The sequence below is a fragment of the Citrus clementina genome, unplaced genomic scaffold, assembly GCF_000493195.1.
Source record: "Citrus clementina cultivar Clemenules unplaced genomic scaffold, Citrus_clementina_v1.0 scaffold_4, whole genome shotgun sequence".
Lineage (NCBI taxonomy): Eukaryota > Viridiplantae > Streptophyta > Magnoliopsida > Sapindales > Rutaceae > Citrus > Citrus x clementina.
The window spans coordinates 13,255,377-13,276,949 of NW_006262274.1; the positions used below are offsets into that span (position 1 = coordinate 13,255,377).

Here is a 21,573-nt window from a genome sequence, read left to right on the forward strand (position 1 = left end):
ATTTAGAAACTACTGCTTTAAACCATTTTGTAATTACCAAAACTTTTTCTTAAATAAAATAAAATAACATAAAGTAAAAGAAATTAAAAGTCAATATTTTTATTTTCAAGTGATGAAATTAAAATTTTGGTTATAATTACATAAGGCAAAAGAAAGGTGGTGCAATGATAATTTCAAGTGATGAAATTGAAATTAATTATATTCAAGTGATGAATATGTTAGAACTTTGCGGGGGTTGGATGAATATAAGGTAAAAGAAAGGTGGTGCAATGATAATTTCCCTTTTTTCTTTTTATGGTGCTTCTTATCTAATAAGTGCATGAATTAGAGCTTGTATTTACTTAATCATAGCATCCAAAAGCATTACAGAAGAGAGACAAAGCAAGAAAAGTTGAATACTAACTATTTGATGAAGATTCCTGGTACTAATTAATCCTACATGTTACTCTTCACGATAACCACATCTGGGTCTTGAACTTGTAGGAGTCAACAACACTTGACACACGCACAAAAAACACATGACAAAATATTGCATACTCATAATGGATTAATTTCTTCTTTTACTAAAACACAGTTTTAATTCCACTACAGTTGATCATTATTGTAAAAGCACTCATATAAGATAAAATAAATAACTTATTTTGAAATTCATTTGCATCCCTTGCAGAACAAGGGTAGATATAGTCTTTAGGAGCCTTTTTTAACTTCTCGATCAAATACTCTTCCCTTGTAAACCCTAAACAATAAATAATGTCAGGTGTGCTGTAGGATTAAAGGAAAATGAAGCATTGGGATTAGATTCTGGGCGAGTACTGTTGAGTGTTAGAAAATACATATTTATAAAGGAGAAAACCGTCATTTTACATTTCAAGTCTTACTAACAACCCTTACTTTTATGTATTTAACCTTCTTGTGATTTCATTACATGTGTTTTATTTTAATTAAGTATTTTATGTATTTTAGGGGTATTATAGTCATTTCACAATAAAGGAGAAATCAGACGGCAAAACGGACATCACTTTTGAACTCAGGACGGTCGAAAACCTTAGGAAGAGCAGAAAAGGAAAAATGGCACTATTCACATGTACGGTACTATTCACGTGTACGGTACTGTATACGTTACTGTTCACGACACTGTTCACATAGACGGATGATGACGTGGCATTGACCGATGATGTGGCATTGACTGATGAGGTGTCACGATCCTGTTGGGCTAAAATTCTTATGTACTGTTGATGGTGACATGGCAGCATATCAGTGGACGAAAAATCTCGCGTACGGTACATGCATTACACAGGATTATTTTCAACCAAACCGCGTTACTGTTCATCTGGGTCAAACCGTGTTACTGTTCATCCGCGTGGTCAAACCGTGGACTGTTGACTCATGACGTGGCGCAATCCTGAGCGTCCAAACTGTTTTTAATCCGATGGCCATGATTTACTCCATGTATCTATAAAAAGGGGGCCTCCCCCCCCCTAATTTGATATCTCTGAATCCATTCTTGGACTCCATTTTCTGTAATTCCCTCTCCATCTTGTATTTTCTTCATATTTTAATAAATTCTCATTTTGCCCCTAATTCAATTATGAGTGGCTAATTTTCTTTCAAGCTTGGGTTGAAGGTGAAGTCTCAACATGTGTCATGGGCTTTATTTGGTAAATTTATTTTCTCTTCCCCTCTAGTTTTTGTGGATGTTTTGACTTCTCATCGACAAATAATACTAATCTTGTCTAGTACCGCCTTGGTTTCACCGGCCCTCTAGTACAAGGTTATTATTATTTGGCACGATAAGCCCTTAGCACCATATTGATTAGAGTGTGGTTCACGAAGTGTGGATTCCCCCCTAATGATTTAATTGGCATTAATAAGGAATATTTAGCCCATGATGCATGTTGATACGGATCCAGATACCCAAGTACGTCATTTCAATAGAATTCTCTTCAATTTATTCTTGCCATTTCAATTCCAATTTTAGAATTTATTCTCGCCATTTTAATTTAAGTTTTAGCATATTCCAAATCATTTCCACCACAAATCCAATCACCCATTTACAAAATTAATTCTACACAATTAAAATCCACCTCCTCGTGGGATCGACACTCGTCACCATTAGTCTATACTACAATAGATTCGTGCGCTTGCGAGTACATTAAAATTTGCACAACAAGTTTTTGGCGCCGTTGCCGGGGAAGGTAAGTAGTTTTAATTCATAAAATTAATTTTTTTTTTAATAATTTCTTTTAATTGTTTTCTTGTAATTTTTTTTATTAAAAAAAACAGAAAAAAAAGAGTAAATTTATATTTTGAGCTAAGAATTTTATTTATTTATTTTCTCTCTTCTTTAAAATTCTGTAATTTAATTTTGAATTTATTTTTCTTTGTAATTTTTTTATCTTATTAATTTATTTTTAGTTAATTTATTTCACGTATTTGTTTTTGTGTATTTTTATAGTAAGGTTGTAATAGCGCAATAAGGTTAGTATCGTAATTTCTCCCTCTTCTTTATTTTTATTTATTTTATTCCCATCTTTATTTTTTATTTTATTTGTTTTACATGCATGGTCGAAGGTCATTATTACCCAATCTTGAATCTATAGACCTTGAACTTGAGAAAACACTTCGCACACACAAACAAGTAAAAAATAAAATGGATTTGCAACCACAGGAGAGGCCATTTAAGGATTATTTCAGTCCTTTAGCAAATTTGAGTACATCATGTATAAGATATCCAAATGTAGCTGCTAGGAGCTTTGAATTAAAACCTAGTGTGCTAAATTGTCTCCCCACATTTTATGGCCTAGAAAATGAGGACCCATATAATCATCTGAATGATTTTCATGCTATTTGTCAAACTTTTAAATACGAAAATTTTTCAGATGATGATGTAAAGCTTAGATTATTCCCATTTTCTTTAAAGGATAGAGCTCGTTCATGACTTAATACATTGCCTGCTAATAGCATTGCATCATGGGAACAAATGGTAACGAAATTTTTGAATAAATATTTCCCAGTGCATAAAACCAATGCTATTCGCAGGGAAATCTCAAAGTTTACCCAGAGAGAGGACAAGCAATTTTTCGAAACATGGGAGCGATTCAATGGGCTACTCTTGAAGTGTCCACATCATGGGTACGAGAAATGGCACCAATGCCAATACTTTTTGGAGGGATTACTACCGAATGTGCAAGAATGGCTAATGGCAACAAGTGGAGGGGAGCTAATGTCAAAAAGTGCATCAGAAATTTGAGAGTTTTTCCAGCGACAAGCGGACAATTCCCAACAACGGAGTCGATCACTCAGGAATACTAGAAGGATTAAGGGAGTAAATGAGGTTTACAGTGGCGAGTCAAGTTCAGAAATCAAAGAAGTCAAGGAGATGGTTGAAGGTCTTGCTCGACAAATAGCATCGTTATCGACTGCTAAATCAACAGAACCACATGACCATGACTCATACTCAGATCAAGCCAATGCCATAGGTGTAATGAGAAAGCCATCAAATTACAACCCATACTCCAACACATATAACCCTGGATGGAGAGATCACCCCAATTTTTCATGGTCTCAAGGACTCCAACAGAATGGACCAGCAACTCCAGCTCCACCAATGCAACCAATTCCTCAAAATCCTCAAGCCTCTCAGTCCCCATTTAGACCATACAATCAGAACCAGAACTACTCTCAACCCAGACCATGGGAGGATGCATTCCAGAATTTCAAGAATGTTACTCACTCCACGATTGAGCAACAAAACCGCACCATTGATGGACTACGAAATGAGTTGAGAGCGGGCTTCAACTCACAAGCTCAATCAGTTTCAAGCCTCGAGAAGATAGTGGGACAACTTGCTTCTTTAGTTCAAACCTTGGCAATGACTGTTGAGAAAGGCAAGTTTCCAAGTCAACCAGTGCCTAATCCTAAAGGAGTACATGAAGCAAGTACCAGTTCACCACAACAGCATGGAGAGGTCAAAGCAGTCATGACCTTGCGAAAAGGAAAAGAAGTCGACAACAAAGTGGAGATGCTGGTGACAAAAGAAAATCAAATTGTACCTGTGAATGTTGAGGACTCATCACCGGAGGAGAAAGAAGAAACCAACCCACGAGAATATGTTCCGAAAGCTCCATTTCCTCAGCGGTTAGCTAAAGGCAAGAAGGGAAAATCCACAGGTGAGATTCTTGAAATCTTCAAACAAGTAAGTGTTAACATTCCTTTGCTTGATGCTATTAAACAAGTTCCATCTTATGCCAAGTTTCTTAAAGACCTTTGTACTAAAAAGAGAAATATGCATGTTCAAAAGAAGACATTTTTAACAGAAAACGTTAGTTCTATACTCCAACATAAAATTCCTCTAAAATGTAAAGACCCAGGCTCCCCCACTATCTCATGTAGTATAGGGAACCACACAATTGAGAATGCTTTGTTGGATTTAGGAGCTAGTGTAAATCTGTTGCCTTATTCAGTATTTGTGAAACTTGGACTTGGAGAATTACACCCAACTCCAATGGTGTTACAGCTTGCAGATCGGTCTACAAAAATACCTCGTGGTATTGTGGAGGACGTGCTTATCCAGGTAGACAGGTTTTATTTTCCTGTTGATTTCGTTGTAATTGACACTCAACCAATACAGGATTCAAGGAAGCACATTCCCATTATCCTAGGCCGACCTTTCTTGGCAACTGCGGATGCTCACATTCAATGCAGGACTGGAAATATGCAGTTGTCCTTCGGCAACATGACTATGGAGCTGAACATCTTCAACATTGCCAAACAACCTCACAATGCAGATGATGGAATTGTTGATGTGGATTTAATTGAAGCATTAGTTGATGATACTTTTGTTTCAAACCTTAGTGATGATCCTTTACAAACATGTTTAACTCACTTTGGTTTGAATTTTGATATTGACAGATCGGTCGATGAGGTCAACGCCCTGCTTGACTCAGCACCATCTATGGACACTAATAAATGAAAGTCAAGAGTTGAGCAACTAGCACCATCAGAGAAGAAACTCATCCCATCATCAGAATCACCACCGAAACTCGAGCTCAAACCATTACCCAACACTCTGGAATATGCATTTTTGGGAGAAGAAAGTACTTTGCCGGTAATCATCTCATCATCCCTAAATGACGAACAAAAAGGTAAGTTGTTGGATGTTTTGAAAGAGCACAAAGGGGCATTAGGATGGACCATAGCAGACATAAAATGTATAAACCTAGTAGACTGCATGCATTACATTCACCTTGATGAAAATGCTAAATCTACTAGGGAAATGCAACGTCGGTTAAATCCTAATATGAAAGAAGTTGTGAGAACATAAGTCCTTAAGCTATTAGATGCTGGTATCATTTACCCCATTTCTGATAGTTCATGGGTCAGTCCTGTACAAGTTGTCCCTAAAAAGTCAGGAGTCACAGTAGTTACCAATGCTGATAATGAATTGATACCCACTAGAGTAACTATAGGATGGCGTGTATGTATTGATTATAGGAAGTTGAATTCTGTCACATGTAAAGACCATTTTCTTTTACCATTTATTGATCAAATGCTTGATAGATTAGCAGGCCATGAATTTTATTGCTTTCTAGATGGCTACTCAGGATATAATCAGATTCCCATAGCACCAAAAGATCAGGAGAAAACTACTTTCACTTGCCCTTTTGGCACATTTGCATATAGGAGAATGCCATTTGGATTATGTAATGCACCTGCTACATTTCAACGATGCATGTTGAGCATTTTTTCTGATATGGTGGAACGATTCCTTGAAGTCTTTATGGATGATTTTTTTGTCTTTGGTGACTCGTTTGATCAATGTTTACATCATCTAACACTAGTTCTGCAGAGATGTATCGAGAAGAACTTGGTCTTAAATTGGGAGAAATGCCATTTTATGGTAAAACAAGGTATTGTTCTCGGTCACATCATTTCGAGCAAAGGTATTGAGGTTGACAAAGCCAAGGTGGATCTCATTTCTAATCTTCCTCCACCCAAAACAGTCAGAGAAGTAAGATCTTTCCTTGGGCATGCTGGTTTCTATAGACGTTTCATTAAAGATTTTAGCAAAGTTTTTAGACCCTTATGCAATTTACTTGCTAAGGATGTACCTTTTATCTCTAGTGATTCATGTCTTATGGCATTTGAAAAATTAAAACAGTTGTTGACATCATCACCCATCATTCAGGCCCCAAACTGGAGCTTACCATTTGAGCTAATGTGTGATGCATCTGATTATGCAGTAGGAGCAGTATTAGGACAAAGAGTTGATCGAATTCCCCACGTTATTTATTATGCTAGTATGACATTAAATGATGCACAGTTGAACTATTCAACTACTGAAAAAGAAATGCTAGCAGTAGTGTTTGCATTGGAAAAATTTCGATCAAATCTCATTGGTTGTAAAATAATTATATTCACGGATCATGCTGCTCTTAAATATCTTCTCACAAAGAAATATGCAAAAGCCAGACTAATTCGTTGGGTGTTACTTTTGTAGGAGTTTTACTTGGAATTCAAAGATAAGAAAGGCACAGAGAATGTTGTGGAGGACCACCTCTCTCGTCTCCATTTTGACACAATTACAGAATCATTACCATAGAATGAGTCATTTCCAGATGAACAATTAATGAATGTGGAAGTATTACCTTGGTATGCTGATATAGTTAATTATCTTGTTACAGGTAAACTTCCAGAGCATTGGACCAAGCAAGACAAGGCTAAATTCTTTGCAGAAATAAAGAATTTCTTTTGGGATGACCCGTATTTGTTCAAGTATTGTGCAGACCAAATTGTTAGACGATGCGTCCCAGAAAGTGAAATTCCGAATATCCTTTCATTCTGCCATGAACAAGCTTGTGGAGGCCATTTCAACGCTAAGAAAATAGCGACTAAAGTTTTACAATGTGGTTTCTATTGGCCAACTATATTTCGAGATGCTTACACTTTCTGTTCTTCATGTGATAGGTGTCAACGAATGGGGAGCATTACACGAAGGAACATGATGCCATTAAATCCAATTTTAGTGGTTGAAATTTTTTATGTATGGGGTATCGACTTCATAGGACCCTTTCCCCCATCTTTTGGCCATCAATACATATTGGTTGCAGTTGACTATGTATCCAAATGGGTAGAAGCAATTCCATGCAGAACTAATGATCACAAAGTGGTGATAGGATTTTTGAAAAGCAATATTGTTTCACGCTTTGGATTCCCTCGAGCGATAATCAGTGATGGTGGTGCCCACTTTTGTAACAAAGCATTCAAAGCTCTTTTGACAAAGTATTCAATCACACACAAAGTGGCAACTCCGTATCATCCGCAAACCAGTGGCCAAGTTGAGATATCCAATCGAGAAATAAAGCACATATTAGAAAAAATGGTGAGGCCAGACAGGAAAGATTGGTCATTAAGACTTGATGATGCATTATGGGCATATAGAATGGCTTTCAAGACCCCGATTGGGATGTCACCCTACAGGCTAGTGTATGGAAAAGCTTGCCACCTACCTGTGGAACTCGAGCATCGTGCATATTGGGCCATCAAGAAATTCAACTTTGACATGCAGCAAGCCAGCTCAGAAAGAAGATTACAACTGGCAGAACTTGAAGAAATTCGCAATGATGCATACGAAAATGCCAAGATTTACAAGCAACGGATGAAAGTCTTTTATGACAAGCAAATTATGAGAAAATCGTTCACTCCAGGTCAGAAAGTGCTTTTATTCAATTCTCGCTTGCACCTATTCCCAGGTAAGTTACGCTCTCGTTGGTCTGGTCCCTTTATTGTTCATACTGTTTTTTCCACATGGGGCAATTGAAATTAAGGACCCAAAGAACGGTGTCACGTTTAAAGTTAATGGTCAAAGATTAAAGCCATATCTAGAGTACCAACCACATGGAGAAGACACCGAAATAAATTTGAGTGACCCACCAAATTTGAATTGATTTTTTTTCTTTATTTTCGTTGATTTGATTTTGTTTTCTTTCTTTCTTTATATTATTCTTCTGCTAATTGAAATTATTTTTGCATAAGTGTGTTTGTTTAACTATTCAGTTTTCTTTTATCATTTTTAATCATGAGTACCTTACTTAGACCGTTCCTCCTGAACATTCTTAAACCACTTCAACGTGTCAAAACTCATCTCAAACCGCATATTCAATTTTGTAAAACACATCGCATTTGGGCTCTACAGCCACTAGAGTTAGTAGCCTATGTTGAGGGTTTAGAAAGCCAACTCAGAGACATTGAGAGAAGTGTTTACGACATCCAGTTGGAGCTTGAGGTAAATTCAATAAAAGGACAATTTTAATTTTCTTTGTGTGTTTTAATTTGTTTTTCTGTTTGAGTGCTTTAGTTTGTTACCCCGGTGAAGTGGCGTATAGCGGTACTCCGTGACAATCAAGTCGGTTACTTCAGTTTCCCATAATAACTGATATTCTGAGCCGAAAGTATGGACAGAAACGAGACTCTAGCAAAGCTTCACAAGCGATTCCCTTCACTTCCTCAGAATGCCCTCCTTACGATCTATAAAGCTCGGTCCGAACGCATGCGATTGCTCATGAGGAATAACATACCTGCTGATATCCGTTGGTTAATTGAGGTGAAAGTACGATCGACAGGTGAGTTACCTCCAAAATTTATTGCATTCATGCCTGGTTGTGGTAAAGGAAATTATGCAAGAAAACGACGAGCTCGAAGAATTTCTGTTGCTTGTCATAAGTGTGCCAGAATGAGTTGCAATAAAAACCCATGTTCTTTAGGAATGGTGTCTGATAACAGGGAAGATAAGATTCAATTCATTAGGGATGGCTTGAATAAGGAGTCATTGGATGATATCCTTTTGTCTCTTGAAACGCATCCCAGTGGATATGTGCAATGAGCGATTCTCCAGTTATGGCCATTATTCCAGAAAGAGCATGCACAATACAGTCTCGGGAATTTGACTATAAACGACCCTGTTTGCCAGTTTATAAGAAAACTGGATGGGAAGCCTATCCTCGACCCATAGAGGGCATTCAAGCCGTTTCTGGACGTAAAACCAGAGGAAGATGTGAGCCACAGTCACAACTACCTGTAAATATCCTTTTACTTTATTGTTATTTTATTTTACTATTGTCTTTAATAATTTTATTACTGTTTGCTTTTTCCTTATTACTGTTTGCTTTTTCCTTTTTACTGTTTCCTTTTTGACTCGCGAGCCACGTGCTTTACGCGTTATTTGACACGGACATGTGACCTCATACACAACTGTGACCCACTGTCACCAAGACTCTTAAATGTGATTTCTTTTGTCGAGCACTCACAAATTATTTTTGAGAAATATTCCAATGGCAGCTACTCCAACTAGACAAGTCAAGAACATTTGTGTGCTTTCTGGATTTACCTATGGCAAACATAAAGAGTTCGTAGAGGCAGCCATAGATCTTGGTCGAAGCATAGCAGCGAGAAAATTACACTTGGTGTATGGAGGAGGTAACCGAGGGTTATCAAAAATGGTCTCAGAAGCAGCTTTTATCAGAGGAAGTCAAGTGTTAGGCATCATCCCAAGAGTCTTAAAACCATTGGGCAATTCGTCTGACTCATCAACTGGAGAAGAGTTAGTCGTCTCAGGTATGTAAGAAAGAATAACTGAAATGCTTAATCATGCTGATGCTTTTATTTTCCTTCCAGGAGATCTTGCAACACTAGAGACACTTATCACACTAGCATCTTGGGCCCATCTGCACATCCACCAGAAACCAATCGGTTTGTTAAATGTCAATAACTTTTATGATGGCTTTATTGCATTTCTTAACCATGCAATAAAAAACTATTTCATTCCCGCTAATGTGAAAAAACTCTTTATTTGTGCTCACACTGCTAATGAGCTACTGGATCTGTTACAAGCTTATAGACCGGAGCCAGACCCCTGGACCTTTGTGTTGGAGCGTCCAAATAATGATGGTAACAGTAGCAGCAGTAAGAAGTACAAATTAGATTTAACTCTCCGCCTGTAAATATTTTCTTCTGTGTTGCACCACCCAGGTGATGTCTTCTGAACTCTACTTCTTTCCTTTAAAACATTGAGGACAATGTTTCGTTCTGGTTGGGGGGAGGGAATAGTCGACAATTGTAGAATCTTGGTTAAGTTTTTACTAATTTTTTATTGTAGAAATTAACTGTTGCTAACATTTTGTGTTGAAGATAGCTGAATATGGAGTGTAGTGACTCTAGAAACGCATCTTCATTGTTAAAAAAAAAAATTTTTTAAAAAATTAAAAAAAATCAGACATTTTCTTTTTCTTTATTATGTTTTGATGTTTATTTTTCTTCTTTTTAATTTCTCCTCTATGAATATACATTTTCCAACTTTTGAGTCAAAGATGGTTGAATATGGAGTGTAGTGCCTCTAGAAACGCATCTTCTTAGTAAAAAAATAAAAATAAAAAAAAATATAAAAAACCATTTTCTTTTCTATCATTTTAAGTGTAACTTTTCTAATTAGTTTTTCTACATCATTTTCACATTTCTGCATGTATATTTTCCTTTTATGTTTAGAATAGGTTGGGGGGTAGAATGTTGTTTAAAAAAAAAAAATTGTGTGATTTGTTTTAACATTGGATGACATGATTAATTTCAAATTTTAGTATTTGTATTATCTTTGGTCTTAAGTGATGTTACATTATGTTTGCTACTCTACATGTTGATGTCGGAGACAAATATGAGTTGCTTGAAGGAATGAACATGTCATAATAAGTACCAAGTGAGTTTTTGAGCCTATCATTTTTCTTGGAGAGTAACCCTTTTGCCCATTCTTTATACAGCTTAGTAGTTTATTATTGTATACACGATCTCTAGATTTCTTTTGAGTTAACCCTAAAAAAAAAAATGTGTGTTGCTACATTTGGAGGCCCATCTAACTAGTAGATATGGAATGTTATTTAGAGCCCTAAAAGATGATGGAAAGGCCATCTTTGATCCGTTTGAGCCTTTCTAGCCATCCCTTTTATCAAATATCCATAGTTAACCCTTTTTGAGCCTTTAAAAAAAAAAAAACTTTTCTTTGTCAAAATTCTCATCTTAACCCACTTTGATTTGGAGTATTACCCAATATCTTACAAGTTCCACCACCTATTTTTGTTTGAGAAAAATATAAATAATTATTTTTGTTCAGTGAAGTTGTGCCAAGCAAAAGCAAAAAAAAAAATGTTTCAAAAAAAAGAAAAAAAAAGAAAAAAATAATAATAACAATAATAGGTGAAATCCACCTTGCAACTTCCAAAAAAATAAAATAAAATTCATCTGCATTTTTCTCAAACATACACTTTGTTTTCCTTATTTCCCTTCTTTGTTAACCATGTCCCTAGCCTACGTTACATCCTAATAAAAGTCCTTCTTGATTTTAGGGAACTATAATCTGAAGTAGAAGCTAGTTATGTGGGCTAAAAAGATGTAGTGATGCATAATAAAAAAAAAGATAAATAAAGTGGGTTGACTAACATTTTATTTGACTCGAGATCGTATTATTTCTAAGCTGAGGGCATATTTATTTCATCTTGGTGAGAGCATGTGATATCACTTCTTTATTATTTTCTCTCTCAATTACCATTCATTGGAGTGACTATTTTTATTGGGTTTAATTTATTTGTGAGAGTGTCACTACTTCTAGTGAGATTTTGGGGTTTGACATGTCATTCTTGAAAGTAGCTATAACAAAGTCTACTGGACTAATTCATGTGGATGGTTGATGTGGGTGTGATGTTGCTTTAGACTGGAGATAATGCTTATACTTTTATTTGAGTGCTGTCATTAATCTGATTGAATAAATACGAGTGTTTTTATTAAAAAAAAAATCATTTTAGATTTGAATTTTGTTTTTGCTTTATTTGCTAGGGACTAGCAATAAGCTGGTTGGGGGGTGTGTTGAGTGTTAGAAAATGCATATATATAAAGGAGAAAACCGTCATTTTACATTTCAAGTCTTACTAACAACCCTTACTTTTATGTATTTAACTTTCTTGTGATTTCATTACATGTGTTTTATTTTAATTAAGTATTTTATGTATTTTAGGGGTATTATAGTCATTTCACAATAAAGGAGAAATCAGACGGCAAAACGGACATCACTTTTGAACTCAGGACGGTCGAAAACCTTAGGAGGAGCATAAAAGGAAAAATGGCACTATTCACATGTACGGTACAATTCACGTGTATGGTACTGTATACGTTACTGTTCACGACACTGTTCACATAGACGGATGATGACGTGGCATTGACCGATGATGTGGCATTGACTGATGAGGTGTCACGATCCTGTTGGGCTAAAATTCTTATGTACTGTTGATGGTGACGTGGCAGCATATCAGTAGACGAAAAATCTCGCGTACGGTACATGCATCACACAGGATTATTTTCAACCAAACCGCGTTACTGTTCATCTGGGTCAAACCGTGTTACTGTTTATCCGCGTGGTCAAACCGTGGACTGTTGACTGATGACGTGGCGCAATCCTGAGCGTCCAAACTGTTTTTAATCCGATGGCCATGATTTACTCCATGTATCTATAAAAAGGGGGCCTCCCCCCCTAATTTGATATCGCTAAATCCATTCTTGGACTCCATTTTCTGTAATTCCCTTTCCATCTTGTATTTTCTTCGTATTTTAATAAATTTCCATTTTGCCCCTAGTGCAATTATGATTGGCTAATTTTCTTTCAAGCTTGGGTTGAAGGTGAAGTCTCAACATGTGTCATGGGCTTTATTTGGTAAATTTATTTTCTCTTCCCCTCTAGTTTTTGTGGATGTTTTGACTTCTCGTCGACAAATAATACTAATCTTGTCTAGTACCGCCTTGGTTTCACCAGCCCTCTAGTACAAGGTTATTATTATTTGGCACGATAAGCCCTTAGCACCATATTGATTAGAGCGTGGTTCATGAGGTGTGGATTCCCCCCTCATGATTTAATTGGCATTAATAAGGAATATTTAGCCCATGATGCATGTTGATACGGATCCAGATACCCAAGTACGTCATTTCAATAGAATTCTCTTCAATTTATTCTTGCCATTTCAATTCCAATTTTAGAATTTATTCTCGCCATTTTAATTTAAGTTTTAGCATATTCCAAATCATTTCCACCACAAATCCAATCACCCGTTTACAAAATTAATTCTACACAATTAAAATCCACCTCCTCATAGGATCGACACTCGTTACCATTAGTCTATACTACAATAGATTCGTGTGCTTGCGAGTACATTAAAATTTGCACAATAAGTACGACATGCTGAAATAGGTGTGCCTTTAGTGTTTCCTACTACAAGCAAGGTTAAGATGATGAAACTTAAAATCTTTGACATTTTTAAGTTTCATCAACATGCTGGCTGGCGACAAGTTTACCTCCAAGTCCCCCAACACGGTGACCAAATTAAAAGAGCATTAGTTATTGGCTCATTGGACTTGTTATCAGCTTGCTGCTACTTTTCTATTCAACCCACAAGTAGGCCTGAATCCCCCAACTTGCTCAAAAGACTTAATTCATTGCCTCAAGTCTTTTTGGCCACCCGATTTGAGAATTTGATTCTTCTATTGATGATGCTTCCTATCTAATAAGAGCGTGTGATTACGAACTTGTGTTTGTTTAATTCATAACATCTCAAGAGCATTACAACAAAAAGACAAGAAAAGAAAAGAAAAGCTGAAACTTGTTAACCTGAATATGTTAATAATATTGATTTTGATGATAACAAACTTTAAATGATTTTTGATTAAAATGTTGGAGCTATTTCTTAATAAATGAGAGCCTTATAAACATTCCAATTATATTCATAAAAGATGGATCACTGTTAAATTTCAAATTGGAAAATGATTCTCAGCAAAATTTGGCTTAAACTGTTATTCTGGAAATAAGCGGTGAACCGTTTATTTAAACGGTTAACCGACTAAAAACAAAGAGCAACATATTGCCTAAGCTCTAACCGATTAAGAAAAACGAAAAACACAAAAAGCTGGGAAGGCTACTGGAATTTAACGGCGAACCGTTTATTGAAACGGTTAATCGATAAAATCCAGAATGAAAGATTGTACCTGGAAACAAACGGCAAAAGCTTAACTGAAACGGATAAAGCTAACTCGTTTTGCAGGTTACTGGAAACAAACGGTGAACCGTTAATTACAAACGGCTAACCGATAATTTCCAGAGAAGTCATTTCATGCAAATCCTTAACCGTTTAATATAAACGGATAACTGATGTTCATCTTGCAGGTCTCTGGGAATTAACGGCGAAAGGGTAACCATAAACGGTAAACCGTTTATTTGAAATTTGGCCCAACGGTAACTTTTGACCGGCCTAAATGGTTAACCGTTAATGGTTAACGACAAACCGTTTTCGGGCAGACAATTTGTAATGGCTAGTTTTTCAGCTCCAACTATAAATAAGCTCATTCAAGTTCAAACAAGATTGATCACAACACGACCATTGAGCTTATATTCGAGAATACAATCTTCATAGAGCTTTAAAACACATTCTTGCTTCATCTATTCACACATTGGGCATTGATTTGTAATCTTAAATATTGTGTGAGAGAAAAATAATTTTTAATCTTTTACTTTGAGTGATTGTAAGTGTTGGGATACACTTGGGTTAAGAGATTAGGGATAATCTCTTGTTGTAAAGGGTCATTGACACCTTGGAAGTCAAGTGTAAGCATTTGAAGCCTTGGAGGCGTGCTTAGTGAAATCCTCAAGCCCGGAAAGCTTGGAGGCGTGGACGTAGGCGAGGTTGGCCGAACCACATAAAAATTTTCATGTTTGAATCTCTCTTCCCTTATCTTTTTATATTGTAATTGATTTAAGTGTTATTCCATTAAATTCATTTTAGATTTGGTTGATAATTAGTTTAGAATCAAATAATTTTTTAGAATCCCAATTCACCCCCCTCTTGGGTTGCATAATTGTATTTCATTTGGTATCAGAGCTTGGTTCTCTTGTTAGGACTTAACCGTCTAGAGTAAAAGATCTATGGTAACCCAAAATGACTCAACCTTTAGGAAAGGACAGTCCACAACTAGACCACTGTTCTTTGACATAAATGACTACCCATATTGGAAAACTAGGATGAGAATTTATTTACAAGCACTAGATTATAAAATTTGGGAAGTTGTATGTGATGGTCCGTTTTTGCCCCTAAATAAAAATGAAGTCGGGGAAGATATTCCAAAACCTTCAAGGGAATGGAATGAATTGGAAAAGAGAAAAGTTTCTCTAAATTCCAAAGCTATGAATGCTTTATTTTGTGCACTTGATAAGAAAGAATTTCATCGAGTCTCTAGTTGTGAAAGTGCCAATGAAATTTGGCACAAACTTGAAGTAGTCTATGAAGGCACAAATCAAGTGAAAGAGTCAAAAATCAGTAGGTACACTCGACAATATGAGTTGTTCCAAATGGAACAAAATGAGAGTGTGTACTCTATTTATACGAGATTTACGGACATAGTAAACACCCTAGGAGCCTTAGGAAAGGTCTTCTCAAATAGCGAGAAAGTTAAGAAAATCATTAGGTCACTTCCAAAAGAATGGAGACCTAAAAGAACCGCTATTGAAGAGGCCAAAGATTTAAATGCTTTACCTCTTGATGATTTAATTGGTTCTCTCATTTCATGTGAAGAAGATTTGGCCGCAGAAAAAGGGCATGAGGAGAAAAAAAAAAGCATTGCTCTCAAAGCTTCAAAATATGAGAGTGACGGGGAGAGTGAACCAGATGATGAAGAGCTGGCCATGCTAGCAAGGAGGTTCAGAAAATTCTTCAAGAAAACCGGAGAGCGAAGAAATTTCAGAAACTTCAAGAACCAAAGGGAGAAGAAAGAGGTAATCACATGCTATGAATGCAAGAAGCCTGGCCATATAAGATCGGAGTGCCCACTTATCAATAAACTCAAGAAGAAAGCCATGGTTGCAACTTGGGATGATAGCGAGGAAGATTCAAGTGATGAAGAATGGTCGCAAGAAGTATCAAATCTAGCGCTTATGGCAATAGGAGGGGATGATAATCTCAATAAGATAAGTGATCCCACCTATGATGAATTGTATGATGCTTTTAAAGAATTGCATAATGAGTTGATGAAGATTGGTAAAAAGAATGTATGTCTTAAAAAGGAAATGACAAAGTTTAAAAATGAAAATGAATCTCTAAATGCAAGAATTGCATGCCTAGAAGTAGAGAACAAAACATTGCATGATGAAATTGCATATCAAATGAGAAACCTAGCATCTCACATGAGCATTTAGAATCACACATAGATGATTTGAAAAATGAAAACCAAATGCTTAAGAAAAAGAGCAATGAGTTGAATGAGGTTGTTTTGAAATTTACAAATGGGCAAAAGATGTTGGACAATATGCTTAACTCACAAAAATGTATTTTTGATAAATGAGGACTTGGGTATAAACCTAACTTGAAACAAAAGTATTATAAGAATTATTTTGTTAAAGCTACCTCCACAAGTGATCATAAGATTGTATGTCATTTTTGTAATCAAGATGGTCATATAAAAAATAGATGTCCAGTAAAAAGAAATGCATATTATGGTATGAAATACATTTGGGTTCCAAAAGGAATCACTATTAACTCTCAAGGACCCAAAAAGCTTTGGGTACCTAAAACTTGAGTTTTTCTTTGTAGGGCTTGAAGAAGAAGAAAAATAAATGGTACTTGGATAGTGGTTGTTCAAGGCACATGACCGGAAACTATGCATGGTTCTCAAGCTTCACCAAAATCGAAAATGGTGGAGACGTATCTTTTGGAGACAACTCAAAAGGAAAAATTCTTGGAATTGGAAATGTTGGTAAATTTTCCTCAACTCTAATTGAGAATGTTTGTTTGGTTGAGAACTTGAACACAACTTAATTAGTATTAGTCAATTATGTGACAAAGGTTATAAAGTTATCTTTGATAAATTTAGTTGTGTTATTGAGAATTCATGTGATGGCAAGATTTTACTTGTTGGGAATAGATGTGGTAATGTTTATATCATTGACATAGAATGTGCATCTACTCTTGATAAATGTTTTTCGGCATTGCATGATGATAGTTGGTTATGGCAGAGAAGGTTAGGACATGCAAGTATGGATTTGATTTCGAAAATTTTGAAAAATGATTTAGTTAAAGGTCTTTCAAAAATTGGTTTTCAAAAAGATAAGATTTGTGGAGCCTGTCAATTTGGAAAACAAAGCAAAACATCTTTCAAAAATAAAAATCATATTTCTACTTTAAAACCACTTCAACTTCTTCACATAGATTTATTTGGGCCTTCTAGATATGCTAGTCTAAATGACAAATATTATGCATTTGTGATAGTGGATGATTATTCTAGATATACATGGGTATTATTCTTAGCCAATAAAGATGATGCTCTTGATACCTTTAAAGTGCTTTGTAAGAAAATACAAAATGAAAAAGGGTATGGTATTGCATGCATTAGGAGTGATCATGGAGGAGAGTTTGAAAATCATGCATTTGAGATTTTTTGTAATGATTTTGGCATTGAGCATCAATTTTTATCACCTAGAACTCCACAACAAAATGGAGTTGTTGAGAGAAAGAATAGATCCATTCAAGAAATGGCTAGGACTATGTTGAATGAAAATTCATTGCCTAAGTATTTTTGGGCCGATTCCATCAACACCGCTTGTTATGTTTTAAATTGTGTGTTGATTAGATCTAACCTTAACAAAACTCCATATGAGCTTTGGAAACATAGAAAACCTAATATTGGTTATTTCAAATTTTTTGGATGCAAATGTTTTATTTTGAACACAAAAGACAATCTTGGCAAATTTGATCCAAAATCTAATGTTGGTATTGTTGTGCAAATTTTATTGAACTCGCAAGTGCACAAATCTATTGTAGTGTAGATCAATGGTGACGAGTGTCGATCCCACGAGGAGGTGGATTTTAATTGTGTGTAAAATTAATTTTCGGAATGGGTGGTTGGATTTGTGGTGAAAATGATTTGGATTATCCTAAAATTCGAATTAAGATGGCAAGAGTAAGTTGAAGTAAAAATCTATTAAATTGACATACTTGGGTATTTGGATCCGTATCAACATGCATCATGGGCTAAATATTCCTTATTAATACCAATTAAATCATGAGGGGGGAATCCACACCTCATGAACCACACTCTAATCAATATGGTGCTAAGGGCTTATCGTGCCAAATAATAACAATCTTGTACTAGAGAGTCGGTGAAACCAATGCGGTATTTAGACAAGATTATTATTATTTGTCAACAAGAAGTCAAAACATTCACAAAAACTAGAGGGGAAGAGAAAATAAATTTACCAAATAAAGCCCATGACACATGTTGAGACTTCACCTTCAACCTAAGCTTGAAAGAAAATTAGCTACTCATAATTGAACTAGGGGCAAAAAGAAAATTTATTAAAATACGTAGAAAATACAAGATGGAGAGGGAATTACAGAAAATGGAGTCCAAAAATGGATTCAGAGCTCTCAAATTAGGGCGGAGACCCCTTTTTTATAGATACATTGAGTAAATCATGACCATCGGATTAAAAACAGTTTGGACGCTCAAGATTGTGCCACGTCATCAGTCAACAGTACGCGGTTTGAACAGTAACACGGTTTGACCCGGCTTGAACAGTAACGCGGTTTGGTTGAAAATAATCCTGTGTAATGCATGTACCGTACGCGAGATTTTTGTTAGTCTAAAGGGCTATACATCATGTAATTTTGATGATAACAAACATATGTATTGAGTGATTTAATAAATATTGTATTTCACATTTTCACTAGTTTTTTAAGGATAATATTTATGCAAGTGAATCAAGTGAAATCAAGATTGAAGTCACTCAACGGACAACGGCGACATCAAGAATAGTCTAGAGCTCAACGAACAAATTAGTGCGATAAATTCTTGTAAAGGCGGTATGATTTAATTGATGTTTGATTTAGCATTTGAGAAGCTCAAGAAATTAATTTAATTAAATACTTTTCATAAACTAAAAGTTTTTGTTTTTATAAAGAAAAGTATTTTGTGAATTTAAGTAATTTGGACTTAAATGCTAAGATTTGAAATCTTTGATTTTAATAAGTATTAAATTTTGGATTTGGACGTTTTTACAAACATTGGAAATGTTTTGGGCCATACTATAATTTATGAATATTTTGGACTAAAGTGAAAGGTTTTGAGAACTTCGAAAAATATGGGTATTATGTTGAAAATGACCTTTGTGCGAAATAATAAAATCTTTGGGGTCATATCATAATTTTAGAAAGTTTGGGAAAGACAACTATTCTTAGGAAGTATTGAAATTGGACCTATTTGCTAAGTTTTCTGACGTTCTGGGTCATAGTACAATTATAGAACGTTTTGGGCCAAAGTGTAATTTTAGTGAACAGTGTTACTGTGGCAAAATTCAAAAATAATGGTAATATCACTGTTACTGAGCGGCAAGCCGGATAAATAAGCGGCTAGCCGCTTGGGCGCTGGAATTTGCCTATAACGGCTAGTTTTCGGGCTTTCACTATAAAAACTCAACTCCAACTTTATTTTAAAGATGAACACAAGCAAATATAAGATCATATAACATATATTGAGTTTCCATTTCGCAAATCATCATTTATTGAATCATTATTGAGCTATAATTTGTTATCCACTCTTAAAGAGAGTTTTGTTGTTGTGATTTTCATTTCTCATTAAATTGTGAGTGTACAAGTGTGGGAAACACTTGGAGTAAAGAGATTGGGGATATAATCTCTTGTTGTAAAGGTTCATTGACACCTTGAAAGTCAATTGTAAACATTTGAAGTCTTGGGAGGCTTGGATAGTGAAACCCTCAAGCCGGGTGAGTTTGGAGGCGTGGACGGAGGCAGGGATAGTCGAACCACGTAAAAATCCTTGTGTTCGTTTTTCTCTTCCCTTACTCTTTTAATATTGTGCTTGATTGAATTTATTGTTTTGATTTGATTAAGGCAATAGATTAAATTGTTGTACGAATTGTATTGCATAAATTTTAAAATCCCAATTCACCCCCCCTCTTGGGTTGCATAACTTGCATTTCAATTTTTAGTCCATTGATATGCTGCCACATCATCGATCAACAGTACATAAGAATTTTAGTCCAACAGGATCATAACACCTCATCAGTCAATGCCACATCATCGGTCAATGCCACATCATCAATCCGTCTATGTGAACAGTGTCGTGAACAGTAACGTAGACAGTACCGTACATGTGAACAGTGCCATTTTTCCTTTTATGCTCCTCTTAAGGTTTTCGACCGTCCTGAGTTCAAAAGTGATGTCCGTTTTGCCGTTTGATCTCTCGTTTATTATGAAATGACGATAATGCCCCTAAAATACATAAAATACTTAATTAAAATAAAACACACATAATTAAATTACAAGAAGCTTAAATACATAAAAGTAAGGGTTGTTAGTAAGACATGAAATATAAAATGACGATTTTCTCCTTTATAAATATGCATTTTCTTACACTCAACACACCTCTCAACCAACTTATTGCTAGTCCCTAGCAAATAAAGCGAAAACAAACTTCAAATCCAAAATAAGTTTTTTTTTTTAACAATCATGTTTATTCAATCAGACTAATGATAGTAATCAAATAAAAGTATAAGCATTATCTCCAGTCTAAAGAAACATCACACCCACATCAACTATCCACATGAATCAACCCAGTAGACTTTGTCATAGCTACTTTCAAGAATGACATGTCAAACCCCAAAATCTCACTGGAAGTAGTGACACTCTCACAAAGAAATTAAACCCAATAAAAATAGTCACTCCAATGAATGGTAATTGAGAGAAAATAATAAAGAAGTGATATCACATGCTCTCACCAAGATGAAAGAAATATGCCCTCAGCTTAGAAATAATACGATCTCAAGTCAAATAAAAATGCTAGTCAACCCAATTTATTTATTTATTTTTTATTTTTTTTATGCACCACTACATCTTTTTAGCCCATATAACTAGCTTCTACTTCAGACTATAGTTCCCTAAAATCAAGAAGGACTTCTATTAGGACGTAACGTAGGCTAGGGACATGGCTAACAAAGGAGGAAAAATAAGGAAAACAAAGTGTATGTTTGAGAAAAATATAGAATTTTTTTTAGGAGTTGCAAGGTAGATTTCACCTATTATTGTTTTTTTTAAACAACAATTTTTTTCTTTTTTTTTTGTTTTTGTTTGGCACAACTTCACTGAACAAAATAATTATTCACATTTTTCTCAAACATAAATAGGTGATGAAACATGTAAGATATTGGGTAATACTCCAAATCGGAGTGGGTTAAAATGATAAGTTTGACAAAGAAAATATTTTTTTTAAAGGCTCAAAAGGGTTAACTATGGATATTTCATAAAAGGGATGGCTAGAAAGGCTCAAACAGATCAAAGATGGCCTTTTCATCGTCTTTTAGGGCTATAAATAATCTTCCATATCTACTAGTTAGATGGGCCTCCAAATGTAGCAACACACATTTTTTTCTCTCTTTTTTTTAATTTTATAATTTTTTTAGGGGTTAACTCAAAAGAAATCTAGAGATCG

General features: G+C 35.4%; 1 pseudogene; it reads left to right on the plus strand.

Annotated features, from left to right (window-relative positions):
- The window catches only part of LOC112099109, a 60,390-nt pseudogene that overhangs the window by 12,400 nt on the left and 26,417 nt on the right, over positions 1 to 21,573 (plus strand).